This window comes from Elephas maximus, chromosome 2 (genome assembly GCF_024166365.1).
Source record: "Elephas maximus indicus isolate mEleMax1 chromosome 2, mEleMax1 primary haplotype, whole genome shotgun sequence".
Classification (NCBI taxonomy): domain Eukaryota; kingdom Metazoa; phylum Chordata; class Mammalia; order Proboscidea; family Elephantidae; genus Elephas; species Elephas maximus.
Genome location: NC_064820.1, coordinates 196,126,408 through 196,145,912, shown reverse-complemented (window position 1 = coordinate 196,145,912; position 19,505 = coordinate 196,126,408). Strand labels below are relative to the sequence as shown.

Here is a 19,505-nt window from a genome sequence, read left to right as displayed (position 1 = left end):
TAATGCAGCCATCCTAGCTGTTCTGTTCACTATTGGCATGAAATATCTTTTTAAATCTTTTTATATTCAAACTTTGTGTGTCTTTGTTTCTAAAGTAAGTCTCATGTATACGGATTACAATTTTTAAATCTATTCTGTCAACCTCTGCTTTTTTAATTGAAGACTTTAATCCATTTACATTTAAAGTCATTATCAATAAGGGTTTATTTTTGGAATTTGGCTATTTGATTTTTGCGTCTTTTTTTTTTTTTTTGTCCCTCAATTCCTCCATTACCACCCCCCTCTTTGGTATTTACTTGATTTTTTGTAGTGTGCCATTTTGAATCACTTCTTCATTCCTTTGCTGTATTTTTAAAGTTATTTTCTTAGTGGTTACATTGTGGATTATAATTAACATCTTAAACTTATAAAACCTAGTTTGAATAACACCAACTTATGGTTCAATAGTATAAAAACACTCTGCTTCTATACATCTCTGTCTTTCCCTTTATATTGTTGCTGACAAAGATTACATCTTTATACACTGTGTGCCCATTAACATAGATTTATAACTACTGTTTTATTCATTAGCCTTCTAAATCATATAGGAAAAAAAGGAGAGCTAGAAGCCAAAAGTACAATAAAACCGGCTTTTACATTTACCTATGTAGTTACCCACAGTACTCACAGCGACCCTATATGTGCAGAGTAGAACTACACTGCAAGTTTTCAAGTGCTGTGACCTTTCAGAAGCAGATCGCCGAGCCTTTCTTCTGAGGTACCTCTGGGGTGGGTTCAAACTGCCAATATTTTGGTTAGGAGTTGAACACATAACCAATTGTGCCATCCCTGACTTAGAATTAGTCCGATAGCAACTGGTTTACTGGTTATATAGTTATCTTCACCAAACCAAAACCCAAAACCACACCTGTCGCCCTAGAGTAGGTTCTGACTCATGGTGACCCCCTGTGTTACAAAGTAGAACTCTTAGTGTTCTTTATTTCTTTTTATGACTTCGAGTTACTGCCTAGTATCCTTTTGTTTTACCTAAAGGACTTTCTGTAGCATTTTTTGTTGGGCAGGTTTATCGGCAATGAACTCTCACAGCTTTTCTTTATTTGGAATTGCCTTAATTTCTCCTTCATTTTTGAAAGATAGTTTTGCTAGATATAGAGTTCTTGGTTGACAGGTTTTGTTTTTTTTTTTTTTTTTTCCTTTCAGAACTTTAAATGTGTCATCTCATTGCCTTCTGGCCTCCCCGGTTTCTAGTGAGAAATCAGAGTTAATCTTACTGAGGATCCTTTGTATGTGAGGAGTTGTCATCTCTTCCTGCTTTCTTTGTCTTTGGGTTTTGACAATTTCAGCATAATGTGTCTTGGCACGGATCACTTTGAGTGTATCCTGCTTGGAGTTCATGGAGCTTCATGGATGTGTGTATTCATCAGATTTAGGAAGTTTTTGGCCATTACTTTTTCAAAAAATTTTTTTCTGCCCCTTTCTCTTTGTTTTTCTTCTGGGACTCCTATGGTACATATATTGGTACAATTGATGGCATCTCACAGGTCCCTAAGGTGCTGTTCACTTTTCTTCATTCCTTTTTCTTCCTGTTCTTCAGACTGAATAATTTCAATTCCCTTATCTTCAAGTTTGTTATTTGCTCAAATATGCTGTTGAACCTCTCTAGTGAATTTTTTTTTTTTTTATCAGCTCCAGAATTTCTGTTGGGCTTTTTAAAATTTCTCTCTTTATTGATATTCTCATTTTGTTCATACATTATTTTCCTGAGTTCTTTTTGTTTTTGTCCATAGTTTCCTTTAACTCACTGAGTATATTTAAAACAGATGATTTGACATCTTTGACCAGTGTCATGGATTGAATTGTGCCCCCCCCCCCAATATCTGTCAACTTGGCTAGGTCATGATTCCCTTGTATAATTGTATGACTGTCTACCATTTTATCAACTGATGTGATTTCCCCATGTGTTATAAATCCTACCACTATGATGTAATAAGATGGGTTAGTGGCAGTTATATTGATGAGATATACAAGATTAGATAGTGTCTTAAGCCAATCTCTTTGAGATATAAGAGAGAGAAGTGAACAGAGAGACAGAGGGACCCCATACCACCAAGAAAGTAGCACCGGGATCAGAGTGCATCCTTTGGACCCAAGGTTCCTGCACTGAGATGCTCCTGGACCAAGGGAAGACTGACGACAAGGACCTTCCTCCAGAGCCGACAGAGAGAGAAAGGCTTCCCCTGGAGCCAGTGCCCTGAATTCAAACTTCTAGCCTACTGGACTGTGAGAGAATAAACTTCTCTTGTGGTATTTCTGTTTGTATTGTATTTTTAGTGGTTGCTTTTGGGATCGCGGTATGCAAATTCAACTTATTCCAGTTAACTTAGTAAAAATCTTAAATTTAGGTAAAAATATAAAACTCTTGTAAAATTATACTTCTATTTATTCTGCATCCCACTCTTAGTATTTTTCTTGTCAAATACATTACATCTATATACGTTTTGAACCCATCAATACAGTATTACAATTTTTATTTTCAATAGTTATTTACCTTTTAAAGAAATTAAGAATGAAAACTGTTATCTTCTCTTTACCCACATATTGAAAATTTCTGGTGTTGATCCAAGTTTCAGCTGGTGTCATTTCCGTTTATTTAAACTTCTTATAATGCAGGTCTGCTAGAAACAAATTATCTCAGTTTCTGTTTATCTGAAAAGGTCTTTTTTTTGCCTGCATTTTTTAAACAATAACTTGCCAGAGGTTTCTTTTTTTCCATCATTTGAGTATGTCATTGAAATGTTTTCTGGCCTTCACAGTTTCTGATAATAAGGCAGCTGTTAATTATTGCATTGTTGTTCCCTATGTGTAACATATTTTTTTTCCTGACTATCAAAGAATGGTTTTCTTTGTGTTTATCTTGTTTTTGGTCTGTGGTGCTTCTTGAATACATAAATTTCCCCATGAAATCTGAGGAAACTCAGCCATTATTTCTTCAAAAATTTTCTATAATTCCCTTCTCCCTTCAGATATCTTGTACTGCTTGGTATTGCCCTACAGACTTTTGAGATGTTCGATTTTATTCAGTTTGTTTTTTTCCCTCTCTATACTTCAAATTGGGTGGTTCCTACTGATCTATCTTCAACTTCACTGATTCTTCTGCCACTTACAATCTGCATTTAAGCCCATTTAGTTATTTTTTTGGTAAGTTCAGTTACTGTTATTTTCAATTCTATAACTTTCATTTCTAATTTCAGATTTCCTATTGACTTATTGATACTGTATTTTCTTTAATACTTTGAACAAATTTAATAATTGTTTTGAAGTCTTCATGAAATCCGGCACTTGGACTCACTCAATGTTTCTAATGACTGCCTCCCCCAACCCCTGAGTATGGGTCACACTTCCTTGTTTCTTTGCAAGTCCAGTAATTTTCAGTTGAAAACTGAACATTGTAGGTAGTACAGTGTAACATCACTAGATTTTATTGTGTTCTAAGAATTGTCACTTTTAGTTCTAACATATAATTGATTTGCAAACAGTAAACATTGTCTCCTTTGCATAATATAGGTGCTGCTGATATCTGTTCTCCTGGTTTCTAGCTGCTGCTGTTTTAATCTGAACCCTTGTGGAGGTGGGTCCCTTCTGTCTGCATAATTTGACTATCGGTCAAGGATTTGGGCAAAGATTATACTCTAATTCGGGGGCTTACCTTTCCTGGAATTCGACTGCTTCTAAGGATTTCTACATAATTCCTTGCTGTAATGCAAGCCTTGAGCTCTGTCCCCTGCCATTTCAAGCCCATACAATTTCACCTTTCTGCCACTCAACTTGTGAATAAATGGGAAATATACTCAGTTAAAAGAGCAGCAAACTTACAGATATCACTCCATGAAGCTATATGTCAAGAGTAGATACCTCTCCAGTATCTGCTGTGATTTTTCACTGAGCCTTAAGGAAGTGTGTTTCACAGATATTGGAGGGAGTTTCATGGATTGGAAGTAAAATCCAACTCCATTACTACCCCATCTGGGAGAAAGTTAGTTGCTCTCTTCTTTGATGATTTCATAGCACACTGTAGACACTAATATTACTTTACTGCATATGTCAGAGCATTTTACAGATCTCCCCTTCCCCCATTAGCAAACAATGTCATTTAGTATTTATTCATTCCTGTATCCATAGTACCTAGGGCTCAACAAATGTTAAATGAGTAAATTTAATCTAATAATATTTGTGTATTTGTCCTTTTATTGTCCTTTCATAGTCCTCCTAAATTCTAATTAAGTAATTTGCATTTCTATCACATATTATTCTAATTAAGCTTTCCCAGATAACAAATTATCTTTCTAATTTTAATAGTTGCCAGAGGGAGGAGAAAAACAGATGACTAGCGCTCTCCAACACTTGGCATCTGAAGAATGAAACTAGGCAAAAAGTCTCTCAGGCCCTTGTTCTCCCCATTAACTCTATTTTTAGACCAAGGTACCTTACAAGAACCCTGTGAGGTGGATACTATTATTTGCATTTTATAGATAAGAAAACTGAAGCTCAGAAAGCAGATAACTTTTTTTTCTGGGGTTCTGAACTTGTTTTAATTGGAAGTCTCAGATTCATTGATACCATCAAGGTGTTGGACCAAGGCTTATCGTCCAACTGTGGTGCTGATAATGGAATTTGCTGCTTATCACTCCAGTTTCAGCTCATGGTTTTTAATTTTATTGCTGTCCTTGGAGATTTATGTTAATTCTGGCCAGCCCAGCAAGGCAGGTAAAATTAGTTTCATTCAGGATCTAATTTTTTTTTTTTTTTAAAGCAAAAGAGTTCTTCAAAATCTGCCATACTACTGAAAGCAGAAGTTCCTGGTCCAGGCTTCTTTACAATACCCAAATTAGCTGCTCATCTTTTCTACTAGGGTCCAGTAGAATGCCACAGTGCCTGGCATAGCATCTGAAACATAGTAAAGTGCTCAAGAAATATCAGCTAAATTGAAAGAAAATAAGTGAGAACAGGGAAAGCTGACTCTCCACATCTCAAACATGGAACTTGGCATTCACAGAGACTGAAAATAACAGATACTTCAGGCCTCTCCCACCTATCACTGACTCTTTTCCACAAGGGAAAAGAAATGACTTCTATATTTGGTGAAACTAGAATTAAGGACTAAAACAGGAGTGGCTCAACCCCCTTTCTCAGTTTGAAATCCAGGACACTGTATCTGCTTTTTCTTTCGGTAAGTTTACCATGCAGGCTCTACCCTTAAAGTTTGACACAGGGGTAGAGGACAAGGGAGTACAGGGAGCTCAAAAAAAGACTGTAGATCCAGCATCCCACTTTAGAGAGTAGCGTCTGTGGTCTCAAACGCTAGCAAGCAGCCATCTAAGATGCATCAATTGGTCTCAACCCACCTGGACCAAAGGAGAATGAAGAACACCAAGGACATAAGGTAATTACAAGCCCAAGAGACAGAAAGGGCCACATAAACCAGAGACCACATCAGTCTGAGACCAGAAGAACTAAATGGTGCCTGGCTACAACCAATGACTGTCCTGACAGGGAACACAACAGAGAACTCCTGAGGGAGCAGAAGAGCAGTGGAAATGCAGACCCCAAATTCTCATAAAAAGACCAGACTTAATGGTCTGACTGAGACTAGAAGGACCCTGGTGGTCATGGCCCCCAGACCTTCTGTTGGCCCAGGACAGGAACCATTCCCAAAGCCAACTCTTTAGACAGGGATTGGACTGGACAATGAGTTGGAGAGGGATGCTGGTGAGGAATGAGCTTCTTGGGTCAGGTGACTGCTTAAGACTATGTTGGCATCTCCTGCCTGGAGGGGAGATGAGAGGGTAGAGGGGGTTAGAAGCTGGCAGAATGGACACAAAAGAGAGAGTGGAGGCAGGGAGCGGGCTATTTCATTGGGGGAGAGCAACTGGGAGTAGGTAGCAAGATGTATGTAAGTTTTTGTGTGAGAGACTGACTTGATTTTTAAACTTTCACTTAAAGCACAATAAAAAAAAAAAAAAAGACTGTAGATCTATAAATCTTATCCTAACTAGGAATTACCAGCAATATAGCTGTTATATTGATCTCTATCAACCTGATTTGTATATCCTGTTTCTGTCTCTATGGATTTACTGATTCTGGACATTTCATATAAACAGAGTAATACAATATGTGGTATTTTGTGCCTGCCTTTTCTTTCACTTAAACAGTGTTTTCCAGGTTCACCCACATTGTAGCATATGCCAGTACTGCATTCCTTCTTATGGCCAAATGATATTCCATTGTATTGTATATACCACTTTTGTTTATCTGTTCATTTATTGATGGACACTTGAGTTGCTTCCACATATTGGCTATCATGAATAATACAGCCATTAACATTTGTGTATGAGTTTTAATGTGAACATATGTTTTCAGCTCTCTTGAGTATATGCCTAGGAGTGTAATACTGGATCATATGGTAAGTTTAAATTTAACTTTATAAGAAACTACCAACTGTTTTCCAGAATGGCTGTACCATTTTACATTTCCATCAGTAATGTATGAGAGATCTAATTGTTCCACATTCTCATCAGCACTTGGTATTACCCGTACTTTTTTTTATTTTAGCCATTCTTATAACAGCATACCATATCTCACTGTAGCTTTAATTTGCATTTCCCTAACGGCTATTGAACATCTTTCCATGAGCTAATTTTCTGTGCATATCTCTCCTCTGGTGACATGTCTGTTCAAGCCTTTCGTCATTTCCTAACTGAAATTCTTGTTTTCTTACTATTAAAGTTAGAATGTCCTGATTATCTAAAATAATAACAAAAGCATTAACAGCAAAAGACAAAATAAATGGTACCTCATAAAAATTAAAAACTTTCGTTTATCAAAAGTCTTCACCAAAAAAGTGAAAAGCTAAGCTAACAACTGGGAGAATATTTTCAGAAACCACATATTCTACAAGAATCTAATAAGCAAAATATATACAAAACTTTGACAACAATGAAAAGACAAATAACCCAATCATAAAGTAGGCAAAGGACTTGAAGAGACATTTCACCAAAGAGGGCATTCAAATAGCCACCAAACACATGAAAAGATGCTCAGCATCATTAGCCATCAGAGAGATGCAAATCAAAACCACAACGAGATACCATTTCACTCCCACTAGGATGGCTGAGATTAAAAAAAAAAAAGCAAAAAAACAAAATAACAAATGTTGGCGAGGGCGTAGGGAAATTGGAACTCTTACCCATTGCTGGTGGTAATGCAAAATGGTAGAGCCATTGACAAAAACAGTGTGGTGGTTCTTCAAAAAACTAAAAATAGAACTATCACATGACCAAGCAATTTCACTCCCAATATATCCCAATATACCCAAAAGACTGAAAGCAGAGACTCAAACAGAGACTTGTAAACCAATGTTCATTGTAGCACTATTGACAATAGTCAAAAAGTGGAAACAACCTAAATACTCATCAACAGATGAATGGATAAACAGATTGTGTTACATACATACAATGGAATACTACTCAACCAGTAAGAGAAATGAAGTCTTGATACATGCTACAATATGGATGGAGCTGGAGGATATAATGCTGAGTGAAGTTAATCACAAAAGAACAAATACTATATGATCTCACTTATATAAAAAAGGCAAGAAAGCAAACATGTAGAGACAAAAGTTCATTAGTGGTTACCAGGGGTGGGAGGAAGGGGGTGGGGATGTTAATGGTGATAGAAATACTGTGTTGATAAAGAGTAGGGTTGCACAGTTGATTACTGTAATTGCTGTCAAAAAGTTGTACACCTGTAAAAAGTTGAATTGGTAAAAGTTGTGTGATAGATATGTTTACGACAATGACAAAAAAAAAAATTAGTAGCTGCTGCTGCTGTTTACGTGCAACCAAAAACCTCATGGGATTTGGTTTCTTGGTTTGGAACTTTAGGGCCATCATTTCATGGGACAGCCCAGTTAACTGGCTTAATAACATGTTTAGTGCTTCCGTTCTACCTCCTAGTTCGATGTGTAATGCTTGGGGTCTTAAAAACTTGCAAGTGGCCATTCAAGGCACAATGATTGGTCTCTATTCACCTGGAAAAACAGAAGGAGAGTCAGGAATAGGAGGAGGATATAGAATATGTGGCTAACGCCTCCATGAACAATTGCTTCCTCTGCTACAAGACAGAAGAACTGGATGGTGCCCGGCTACCATTACTGAACATTTTAATTAAAGATTCCTTAGAAGAATCCTGATCAAAAGTGTGAAAATGCAGAGCAGAGTTTTAAGTTCTCATGGACTCCAGACATCCTGGAGCCATGAAGGTTGGATGGAACACTGAAACTATTTCCCTGAGATAATCTTTAAACCTTAAACCAAAAATATTCCATGAAGTCTTCTTAAAACCCAACAATAGTTTAGTTTAACGAGTAAAAATATCTGCCTTGACCATTATGCTCTTCTAAGAGCTATCTATATGGGATCAAATTGACAACAGCAACTTGAAAGATTAGATAGGAACCTTAGGGGCAGTAAATTTATGTTAATGGGGGAGGTACAACTCAGAAAAGGCAGGTGAGAAGGGTTACTCAAGTTGAAGAATGTAATCAACATTACTGAATTGTACATGTAGAAACTGTTGTATTGGTGTATGTTTTGCTGTGTATACTCTTGACAACAGCAACAAAAGAAAAAAAAAGTTAGAGTGTCCTTTATATAGTCTGGGTACAAGTCTTTTGTCAGATATGTTATCTGAAAATTTTTTTTCCAATCTGTAGCTTGTCTTTTCAGTTTCTCAGCAGTTTTTTTTTTTTTTTTTTGCAAAACAATTTTTTTTATTTTGATGAAGTCTAATTTACCAGTTTTTTTTTTTTTTTTTTTTTTTACAGATTGTGCCTTTGGTGTAATATCTAAGAAATCTGCCTAAACTCAGGTAATAAATATTTTTTGCCTGTGATTTCTTCTAAAAGTTTTTATAATTTACATTTTACATTTACATCTGTAATCTATTTTGAGCTAATTTTGGTATACAGTGAGTTTATGTTGATGTTCATGGTTTTTGCCTATGAATGCTCAATTGTTCAATACCATTTGTTGAAAACACTATCTTCCTTCCATTGCATTGCTTATTCACCTTTGTCAAAAATCAGTTTGCTATACTTGTGTGGGTCTATTTCAAGACTGTGTATTCTGTTCCATTGATCTATGTGTCAATCCCTCCACCAATACAACATGGTTGTGATTATTATAGCTATTTAGTAAATCTTAAAAGGGAATAGTTCAAGTTCTCCAATGTATTCTTTTTCAAAATTGTTCTAGCTAATCTAGCTCCATTGCCTTTTCACATAAATTTCAAAAGCAGTTTATCTATCTTTATAAAGAATTATGCAGAGATTTTTATAGGAACTGAATTAAATTTACACATCAATTTGGTGAGAAATGACATAGTCTGTTGAGTCCTTCAGTCCATGAATGTGGTATGTCTTTCCACTTCTTTAGATCTTCTTTGATTTTTCTCAATAGCATATTTTGTTAGATTTATACTAAGTATTTCCTTTGTGGGGGTGTGATTATAAATGACAGTTTTTAATTTAGATTTCCAATTGCTTATTGACAACATATAGAAATCTGATTTTTGCATGATAACCTCATACAAAGTGACCTTAATAAAATCACTTATTAATTCTAAGAGATTTTGTTCTTTTGTATTGGATTTTTTTTTTTAGTAGATTCCTTGGGATTTTCTATGTAGACAATAATGTAATCTGCAAATAAAACCAAAAAACCCAAACCTGTTACCGTCAAGTTGATTCCAACTCATAGTGAACCTAAAGGACAGAGTGGAACTGCCCCATAGAATTTCCAAGAAGTGCCTGGTAGATTCAAACTGCCAACATTTTGGTTAGCAGCCGTAGCTCTTAACCACTACGCTACCAGGGTTTCCAAGCTGTATTTCTTAGTTCCTCCTTTCCAATCTGTATGTCTTTTTTTTTCTTTTCTTGCTTTATTGTATCAGTTATGAATTCTAGTATTATATTGAATAGGAATGGTAAGAGCATACATCCTTGCCTTGTTCTAGATCTCAGAAGGAAAGTGCTCAGTCTTGCACCATTAAGTAGGATGATTACTCTAGTTTTCTTGTATATGCTCTGTTAGGCTGGGGAGGGTCCCTTCTATTTTTAGTTTGTTGTGAGTTTTTCACCATTAATAGGTACTGAATCTTATCAAATGTCTTTTGTGCAACAACTGATATGATCATGTGGTTTTTATTAAGGCTGTTAATATTAAAAAAACCCAAAAACCAAACAAACCCATTGCTTCTGACCTTTTGGTTAGCAGCCACAGCTCATGACCACTATGCCACCAGGGTTTCCATTATTATGACAGATTATATTATTTTTCAAATATTGAGCCAGTCTTGCATTTCTGGAATACATTCCACTGGGTTGTGGTGTATTATTCATACACATATTGATTACTTTTATTTGTTAATATTTTGTTGAAGATTTTTATGCATATGTTCATGAGGGATATTGATCTACAGTTTTCTTCTTAGTACTGTCTTTGTCTGATTTTGGCATCAAAATAAAGCTGGGCACATAAAATGATGTGGGAAATGTTTGATTTTCATGCATTTTCTAGAAGTAGTGTAGAATTGGTGTTATTTCTTCTCTAGATGTTTGGCAAAATCTGCCACTGAAACATGGAGCCTAGAGATTTATTTTTTTAGAAGGTTCTAAATTACTAATTCAATTTCCATGGTAGTTTTAGGACTATTCAAATTATCTATTTAATCCTGGGTGGGTTTTGTTAAGTTTGGAGTTTTCAGAAAATTGGTTCATTTCAATTAAACTGTAAAGTTATGTCCTTAGAGTTATTTTCAGTAGTCCCTTATGATCTTTTCAATGTCTGTCAGATCCAGATCTTTAGTGAGAACTTTACACTTAAGATAAGGAACATGACAAGGATGCCTGCTCTCACCACTGCTATTCAATATTGTACTAGAAATTCTAGGAAAGCAATTAGCAAGAAAAAGAAATAGAAGGTACCCAAATAAAAAAGGAAGATGCAAAACTATCCCTTTTCACAGATGACATAATCCTATATATAGAAAACTCAAAGTCTCCACAAGAAAATTACTGGTGATAATAAATGAATTCAGCAAATCAACACACAAAAATTAGTTGGATTTCTATGTACCAGTAATGAACAATCTATAAAGGAAATTAAGGAAACAATTCTACTTATAAAAGCATCTGTCTTAGGCTGGGTTCTCTAAAAAAGCAAAACCAGCAAAGCACATATATATGTATGTATGTATGTGTGTGTGTGTGTGTGTGTGTGTATATATATATACATATATATATGGAAACCCTGGTGGTGTAGTGGTTAAGTGCTACGGCTGCTAACCAAAAAGTCGGCAGTTCGAATACACCAGGCACTCCTTGGAAACTCTATGGGCCAGTTCTACTCTGTCCTGTAGGGTCGCTATGAGTCAAAGTCGACTCAAGAGCAATGGTTTTGTTTTTTGCGTATATATATCTATATATATATATGTGTGTGTGTGTGAAGAGAGAGAGATTTATCTCAAGGAAATGGCTCATGAGGTTGTAAAGGCTGACAAGTCCCAAGTCCATGGGTCAGGCATTATGTTGGAGGGTTCTCCTGACTCATGCAGCTGCATGGGTTAATGAACCCAAGATTGGCAGGTCAGACGGTATGGCATTGGCTCACAGGCTGCAGAGGCTGACAAATCCAAGACAGGCAGGTAAGATGACAGGCTGCTGGCTCACAGGTATTACTTTTGGTGTACTATTTTCCTAGGTAGGGGTAGTTCTAATGGCTTCCTCTTGGCTTTTCCTACCACGTGTCGGAGATTCAGTGCGGAGGTTTTGCTAGTTACTGAGTATATCTATTCCAATTATGCATTTTGGAGCTGGGGAAATCACTACAGTGTGAGTTTGGGGAACCACTGGAGCCACTGTGAGACAAACCTAAGACTCCATTAATAACCTGACCTCCATACACCCACACTCTGACTGGTGGGCCACAGTGGGCCACATTGGATTAGTGTCAGTTCAGAGCCAGTATCCAGTAATCTGCAAAAAAGTCTGATTACTTCCTTTTCTCCAGAGAACAGCCACTCTAGTAAAAGGCCATAGATCCCTTTGGGGAATGCTAGGAGAAAGATTAACAGTATAAATTTTTGGCAGTGTAGTAGGGTCCTTTCTCAAGAGGATCCAGCTTCCCTTTCACTCAAAGGATTGTGGGTCTGTAAACTGACTCAGGTCTGGGAATTGATTGAAGGGCTGTGACTGACTCTATTCTGGTGATTCAAGTTAGACTGCAGTTCCCTTGATCTAGAATTCTTCCACTTGTGCAGATCAAGTAAATATTTAGTATATTTCCCATCTATTTCATTCCTATAGACACCATGACTAAGTAGCCAATGACCTAAGTCCCTCTGAGTCAGACTATCCTGATTACTGCTTTGACGCCACTGTCCATTACAGTAACCATGCCTACCTTGTCTTTGTTGATTGAGTGCTGCCACTTGGCCCCTACCACCATGGGGTCCCATCAGCCCCACTGTAGCTAGATGTCTTAATTAGCTAGGGCAGTTTCCACTTACAAGTCTGACTTACATAAAACAGCAATCACAGCAGTCTTCAAGGATGCTGGAGCTCCCTTCACAAATTTGTTCCCCACCACTATGGTAAAAGTTGTGTTCTCTGGATACTCCATCTGTGGGTCTAAACTGATAAATCCACTCTAACATGCCAATTTCCCTTAGCCCTTGGGTACCTTCTTCTACAGAATACCAAGACAGGTCTGGTACTTTTACTAGATTTGTAGGCCACCACATAATCCATGCTTCAGTGAACCAATCAAATAAACTATTAGATCCCTTCCTAACCTCTGAAACTGAAACACTGAATGAAGAATCTGTGCTTAGTGGCCCCATATCTATAAACCCACACTGATCCAACTATATATTCCTTGCATCATTATCTTAAGCACTTAATAGCCATTCGCACACATATTCCCCAGGTTTCTGTTTGTATATATTAAAAAACTCAAGGAGTTCTTTTGGCGTGTAGTGTACCTCTTCCTCGGTCACACTTTGTACTTCAGCTTTTGGGGCTCACTGGGACTTAAGCCTAGTTATAAGACTAGAAGCAAAAATGGGTGGTGGGGGTGGATCCTGAGAATATTCAGCAATATCTTGTAAGGTATCTACGTCAGGTGATGCCCAAGCAATGCTCCAGGCACCAACCTAGGTGATAGCTCAGACAAAGATTCTTCAGGCACAGCTGGGTTAATCTCATGAGGTGGGCATGGAAAGGATAATGGTTTTACTAGACAGAGTAGCTTAACAGGCAAAGATGGAGTGATTTCTTCAGATGGGAGTAAGAGGGCTGGTTTCTGTTGGCAGGAGTGATTCAACAGATAAGACTCAATGTCCTCAGCTTCCTGATTAAAAAAAAAAGATTATCTACCCATATATCCCCATCCCAATTCAGTACCCCATTTCTTCCCAGTCAATGCCCTCACTTTATCTTCAGACACATTCGAGGTTGAGAACTCTATTGGTGTTGTAATTCAGCCACTCTTATGATAAAAACCTGGGTTTGGTTTTTGGCATTATCAGCTCTGTTACTACAAGAAAATCAGGCTTTCTTTCAGGGCACAAATGGCAACTTTGAGGTCTTTATGTGGTGCTTAAACTGTGACTCTGAAGCCCTGAGCCCATCTCATTCTTTCACCACTTTGTCTGGCAAAAGTAGGACCAACCAATCAACTTCCTTATACTTCTCATTCTGACAAAACTGTAGGAAAGTATCAAACATGTGCTTACCCAGAGCCCTTGGTTCTTACCAATGCTTGATCTATTGGTGGTAATATTTTGCATATTAGTATTGGCACCCCATGCCATGGATTAGCAGTACCCTCTTTACTATTGGAGGCAGAGTCATCAGTGACTTTAAGACTAGTCAGACTTGAGAACAAATTAAAAAAAAAACACATCCCTACAATTTTGTTTCTCTAGAACCACTCTGGGAACTAAACGTCTTAGGGTGGGTTCTCTAGAGAAGCAAAAGCAGTGAAGTATATACACATACACACACCACACACACACACACACACACACACAGAGAGAGAGAAAGAGAGACACAGAGAGAGGTTTCTCCCAAGGAAATGGCTCACATGGTTGTAGAGGCTGGCAAGTCCCACATTTGTGGGTCAGGCATCATGATGGAGGTTTTTCCTGACTCACATAGCTGCAGGGGCTGACAAACCCAAGATTGGCAGGTAAGACAGCAGGCTGCTGGCTCAGAGGCTGCAGAGGCCAATGAATCCCAAGATTGGCCGGTAAGATGGCAGGCCACTGGTTCACAGGCTGAGGAGGCTGACAAACTCCAAGACCTGCAGGCAATATGCAGGCAGCTGGTTCTAGTCCCAAGATGATCAGATAATGACAAGCTAGATGGCAGGATCGAGAGCAAGCAAGCGAGTGAGCTTTGCCAGAGCATCCAAATAGATATCAGATGCAGGCCACACCCCTAAGGAAGCTTCACTTCCAACTGACTGGCTGACTACATCAGATCACATCATGGGGGATGACTACAATATTACATCACTGCCAAAATGCATCGTTACATAACTGTCAAACTACACCATCATATAACCACCAAACCACTGAGAATCATGGCCTAGCCAAATTGACACACACCTTAACGATCAGAACATTTAAAAGAATAAAGTACCTAAGAATAAATTTAACCAGGGAGGTGAAAGACTTGTATACTGAAAACTATAGAATATTGCTGAAAATCAACTATACAAGACCAAACAGGTGACATTTTCCCAAAAGCAAAGACAAGAAGGCAAGCTGGGGCAGAGAAACTGGATTGATGGAAATGGGAAAGGCAGGGTATAAATGGGGAGAGTGCTGACACATTGTAGGGATAACAACCAATGTCACGGAACAATTTGTATACAAAATGGTTGAATTGGAAATTAATTTTCTGTGTAAACTTTCACCTAATAAAATGCTTGAAAAAAATTAAACAAGACCTAAATAAATGGAAGGGCATTCTGTACTCATGGATTGGAAGACTTAAAATTGTTAAAATGTCAATACTACCTAAAACAATCTATAGATTCAGTGCTATACTCACCAAAATTCCAACAGCCTTCTTTGCAGAAATGGAAAAGCCAATCCTCTTATTTATATGGAACTGCAAGGGGCCCTGAATAACCAAAGTAATCTTGAAAAAGAAGGACAAAGTAGGAGGACTCACCCTTCCCAATTTCACAATGTACTATAAAAAAAAAAAAAAGCTACAGTAATCAAAGTAGACTGGTATAATGATAAGACATATAGTCCAATGGAACAAAATTGAGAATCCAGAAATACACCTATACATCTGTGGCCAACTGATTTTCAAGAAGGGTGCTTAAATGCATTCAATGAGGAATGAACAGTCTCTTCAATAAATGGTACTGGGACAACTGGATTGCCACATGCAAAAGGATTAAGCTTGACCCACACCTCACACCATATACAAAAATTTACTCAAAAGGGATTAAAGACTTAAATGTCAAAACTAAAACCATAAAAATATTAGAACAAAACACAGGGGTAATGCTTCTGGACCTAGTTTTTGATAATGGATTCCTAGATATGACACCAAAAACATAAGCAACAAAGGAATAAAATAGATAAACTGGACGTCATTAAAATAAACATTTTTTGTTGATCAAAGAGCTTTATCAATAAAGTAAAGAGGCAATCTACAGAATGGGAGAAAATATTTGGGAACCATATATCTGATAAGAGTTTAACATCCAAAATTTATAAAGAACTTCTACAACTCAACAATACAAATAAAAACATGGACAAAGGACTTGAATAGACATTTAGCCAAAGAAGAAATACAAACGGTCAACAAGCACATGAAAAGATGCTAAACGTCATTACTCACCAGGGAAACGCAAATAAAATGAGATACCACTTTACCCACACTAACCAAAAAACCAAACTCACTGCCATCGAGTTGATTCCAACTCATAGTGACCCTATAGGACACAGTATAACTGCCCCATAGAGTTTCCAAGGAGCACCTGGTAGATTTGGACTGCTGACCTTTTGGTTAGCAGCCGTAGCTCTTAAACACTATGCCACCAGGGCGTCTTTATCCCCACTAGGATGGCTAAAATCAGAAAACAAAAAACAAAAAATGTTGGCAAAGATGTGGAGAAACTGGAACCCTCATCTGTTGCTGATGCAATTGTAAAGTGGTGCAACAGCCCTGGAAGACGGTTTGGCGGTTCCTTGAAAAGTTAAACATAAAATCACCACATGACCCAGCAATTCCATTCCTAAAACACTTGAAAGCAGAGATGTAAACAGATACTTTTTATAGCAGTGTTCACTGTAGCACTATTCACAACAGCCAAAAGGTAGAAACAACCCAAATGTCCATCAACAGATAGGCTAACGTGGGGTTGGTCAGTTTGAAAGTTTCTAGGGTATTAAAAAGGGTATTAGCATGAGTCAAAAGGGTAACTTTATCACAGTGAACCACATGAAGCCTGGACAGGAGGGGCAAAGAGTATCATTGTTGAGAGACCGGGCTACATGATAGCAAAGGGGTATTTATCATGGGAACCCATACAGGGCATGGCCAGGACGGTCTGTTAGAGACTACACCTACTGAGAGACTGAGTGATAAGATAGAACGGCTCTGTCAGAAACAGAGTAAAAAGACAACTAGGAGGAATTAATAGATGCTGAGGCAGCAAACTGTATATGTCTTAAATTGGTCTTATGATGGCGGGGGGGAAGATGGTGTCTGTAGGAAGGTGGGATGTGGTTATTAAAGGGCAACACAAGGAATCCTTATGTTGTTGGAACTGTTCAGTATCTTGATTTTAGTGGTAGATACACAAACCTACACAGGTAATAAAATGGTACAGAACTTAAATACACACACACACACACACACGAATGAGTACAAGAAAAACTGGGGACATCTGAGTAAGATAGGCAGATGGCATCAACATCAATATCTAGGTCATGATGTACCAGTTTTGCAAATTGTTACCATTAGGGAAAACTAGGCAAAGTGTACAAGGGCTCTCTCTGTATTATTTCTTACAACTGCATATAAGTCTCTCATTAAAAAAAAAAAGTAATAAAAAATGGGCTTAATCCACTGAATAAAATAGAAGTCCATGAGACCATACTAATGACAGATACACAGACAGATGGACAAGAGAAAGAAAAGTTATTTACAGTAGAATGTCACATGATTATTGTTGAGGATATAAAATAATATAATTAGGAGAATCATTGTTTTGCATCCATCATAGCAATTGATTCAGGCAAGAATCATCAATGGATGCTAATATGTGGCATTTTGATGAGGATCAGGATATTTCACAGGGCCAAAGTACTTCCCTACAAACTTCTCGTTAATCATAAAGAGAAAACAGTATCTTTACAGTGGAGAAACTTGGCTAATTCCACCTTAATGAACTGATCAAAATTAGCATCACCAATAATGAAACAAACTGGCATCATGTTACTCCTGGTGAGACACACTGAGAAGAACAATACATTTATGTAATATTCTTGCCAAAAATGCATATCCTGAATTCAAGTATGAGGAAACATTAAACAAACCCAAATTAAGAAATACTCTACAGACAGAGGAGGAGCCCCAGCGGCACAGTGATTAAGCACTTGGCTGCTAACCGAAAGGTTGGCGGTTCGAATCCACCAGCCGCTCTGCAGGAGAAAGATGTGGCAGTCTGCATCCATAAAGATTTACAGCCTTGGAAACCCTATGCGGCAGTTCTATTCTGTCCTATAGGGTCACTATGAGTCAGAATTTCACTCGATGGCAATGGGTTCTACAGCCAGTGGGTTCTACAGCTAGAAGTACAGCCAGAATGAGTATGCTGAGATTTTGTCTCACGTACTTTGAACATGTTATTGGGAGGGACTGGTCCCTGGAAAAGGACATCATGCTTGGTAAAGTAGAGGGTCAGCAAAAAAGAGGAAAGCCCTCAACAAGATAGACTGACTCAGTGGCTACAATGGGCTCAAACATAGCAATGACTGTGAGGATGGCGCAGTACCTGGCAGTGTTTTGTTCTGTCGAACATATGGTTGCTATGAATCAGAACCCACTTGACAGCCCCTAACAACAACAACAAAATAAATGACCGAACTCTTAAAAAAAAGTCAAAGTCATGAAAGAAAAATACTGAAGAAATGTTCCACATTAGAGAGGCTAAATGACAAGAAAACTAAATGTAATGCATATTCCTAGACTGGATCCTAAACCAGGAAAAAATGACTGTTATAAAGGACATTGGAGCTCTGGTGGCACAGTAGTTAAGAGCTATGGCTGCTAACCAAAAGGTTGGCAGTTCAAATTCAACCCGCTGCTCCTTGAAAACCCTAGGGGCAGTTCTACTCTGTCCTATAAGGTCGCTGTGAGTTGGTATCAACTCAACAGCAATAGGTTTGGTTTTTATAAAGGCCCATTATTGGGACAAATGGCAAAATTTGAATAAGGCCTATGGATTAGATCACGGTATTTTACCAAGGTTAAATTTCCTGATTTTTATATTTGTACCATGTAAGTAAATGTCCTTCTGAAGATACAATGCAGCATTTAAAAGCAAAGAGGCATGATATCCACAACTTATTCTCAAATGGTTAAAACACACACGTGCGCACACACACACATGCACGCACACGGAGATGGGGGAATATAGTGAAGCAAATGTGGCAAAACGTTAACAATTTGTGCATCTAGAACGAAGAGTTAATGGGAGTTCTTACTATTCTTGCAACTTCTGTGTAAGTTTTAAATTATTTCAATTAAATGCTCATATATTAATTATATTAATGCTTCACTGTATTTCATGCCTGGTTCAACGACTGGTGCAGAAAAATACCCAATGTTTTCCTCTTCTTTATTCTTCTGTTTTTTTTAACTGTAATTTTGAATGGACTTCTATCCCAACGCACAACTCTGTCAGTGATAAGATAATATCCATACATCTACAAGGCTAGTTAATATGACCATTATTCAAATTTATGTACAAACCACTAAGGCCAGAAATGAAAAAACTGAAGATTTAACCAACTTTTGCAGTCTGAAGTTGATTAAGCATGCAATCAAGATGCATCGACAATTACTGGTGACTGAAATGTGAAAGCTGGAAACAAAGAAGGATCCATATATGGAAGATATGGCCTTGATGATAGAAATGCTGCTGGAGATTATGTGATAGAATTTTGCAAGACCAACGAAATTTCCATTGCAAATACCTTTTTTTTCAATGACATAAACGACGACTACACATGTGGATCTCACCAGATGTGAAATATAGGAATCAAATCGACTACATCTCTGGAAAGAGACAATGGAAAAGCTCAATATCATCAGTCAGAACAGGGCCATCAACTGCTCATATGCAAGTGCAAGT

The 19,505-nt window shown here is 37.6% G+C and overlaps 1 protein-coding gene across 2 annotated transcripts in view; it reads right to left on the bottom strand.

Moving 5' to 3' along the window:
* SIMC1 (SUMO interacting motifs containing 1) overlaps positions 1 to 19,505 on the bottom strand; it is an 86,257-nt gene that overhangs the window by 51,660 nt on the left and 15,092 nt on the right. The gene's annotated exons all lie outside the window — the stretch shown is intronic.